At 38.0% G+C, this 1,962-nt stretch overlaps 1 protein-coding gene across 1 annotated transcript in view; it reads left to right on the top strand.

The window, feature by feature from the left end:
* The window catches only part of LOC106816294, a 5,714-nt gene that overhangs the window by 2,111 nt on the left and 1,641 nt on the right, over positions 1 to 1,962 (top strand). The gene's annotated exons all lie outside the window — the stretch shown is intronic.

Raw genomic sequence — 1,962 nt, 5'->3', positions numbered from 1 at the left:
AGGAGGATTGAAAGATTAGATTTGAAATGTTGTAAATTAATTTAGAATCTTGTAAATTGATTCCTAAACATGTTAATAAATTGTAACTATAACTTATGTTTCTATAAATAAATTGTTACTTTTGTAAATTAATTTAGAATCTTGTAAATTGATTCCTAAACATGTTAATAAATTGTAACTATAACTTATGTTTCTATAAATAAATTGTTACTTTTGTAAATTAATTTTAAACTTTGTAAATTGATTTAATGCATTGTAAATTGATTTGGGATTCTAGGTTTAAATTCTTTAGAAAGGATTTTTGATGGTAATGGCTTGCCATACTGGGCATGGACATGCAACCACTGGCCATGCTTCGTCAAGGTCTGCAAGTTTCTTGGTCAAAATGTACCACCTATCGTCGACACACTGTGCAGCGAGGTCATGGGCTCACCAGTAGAAACATTTGGTGATGGGTAGGTTGTTTGTGTGTCTTTCGCACCCTTGCACTAACCTACCTGACACTGTATTAGGAGTGGGCTATACGGAGGCCAAAATGAAATTTGTTTAAATTTTCATTAGGGCTGAGTTTTTTTTTGTTCTATTTTACCTATCTCAACATGAAATGACAAAAGTTTCGGTCTGGAGTCCAAGAAAAAAGCGCCTTCTTGTGTCACCATACCTTATTTTTGTGGCGGGAGTGGGTTTTTAGATTTTTTCTCATATCTCAGGTTTCTGCTTTGATCAGAGACTTTATCTAAAAAGTTATTCTGGGCTTATTTAGGACACAAAGTTATAAACATAATTAGAAAATAATAAAAGTACAATTACTAGTCAAGAAATACGTTATGGAGATAAATCTAACCTTATAATTAGCATATTTCCCAAAACATATTCTGGGTTTCAGGGCCATTATGTGAAACAACACAGCTTCCTCCTAGAAAAGGCTCAGGTTCCTGAAACTGCCACAGGCGCAGTCTGCTGCTCGATAGTGTCCTTGATATCATCAGTGCCAGGTGGTCGATCGCTGCCAAATTTGATCTCCGGTACCAGCGCGCATCACGTGATTCACCTGGAATGTTCCGACTCTATTATCATTAATGTAAAACCCAATATACCATTTTTTGTTGCCCTCCCTCATCCCAGATAACAGCAAGTGATAGGTTGCGCTGCAACACATATTCTCCATGAGAGCTCCTCTCTGCCTTTTGAACAGTGGTACTGGCTCCTGTCAGTGTTTCCATTATCCCCTCCTCACACAGAAACACCACTGCCTCCTCTGCTTGGTAGTCATCCCTGAGGATCACAGTTAGGTTCTCGATCATCTCATTCTCAGACAGTCTGTTGACCTTGTAAAGGTCCCTGCAGACATCTGAATCACGTTGATGTGTGCCTCGCTTGTATTGGATCTCTTGCCTCAAGAAGGTCTTTAGCTGGTTTCTTGACAAGTGCCTTAAGTTCTTTGACAGATGTAACAGGTCCTCCATGTTCTTTATATTTCACAAGAACATGAAGAAGTTGGTCAACAAAATCATTGGCCCTCACTTTCCTTTGCAGGTTCTCTCTCATTCTTTGTTTCTTTTTTAGCTCAGCACTTTTCTGAGGACGTGGCTAACGGACAGAGTGAAAAACTTTTTTGTTTCAGCACTGACCTACCATTTTTATCCCTTTATTGAAAGGACCATGAAATGTGCTTTCCACTGACGTGCGAAGAGTAAGTGTCTGATAACCTTTTGACCCTCAAGAGGATGGTTAAACATGGATTCCTGAACTGCCTCAATGATGGCACAGTGTTCTCATATTCATGGCACATCCATAATCTAGAAAGCCAATAACCCTGGATAGCCCAACGGCTACAGCACAGGATTATTGCTCAAAGGTCCTTGGATCGAATCCCATCAGATTTTTTATTATTTACGTGTTTTCTGTATTTTTTCTATCTTTATCTATTTAACTATTTTTTTCCAATTAACCCAAATATTT

Source organism: Priapulus caudatus, unplaced genomic scaffold (assembly GCF_000485595.1).
Source record: "Priapulus caudatus unplaced genomic scaffold, Priapulus_caudatus-5.0.1 Scaffold1338, whole genome shotgun sequence".
In the NCBI taxonomy this organism is placed as follows: Eukaryota; Metazoa; Priapulida; class Priapulimorpha; order Priapulimorphida; family Priapulidae; genus Priapulus; species Priapulus caudatus.
This window is presented reverse-complemented; position numbering and strand designations above follow the sequence as displayed.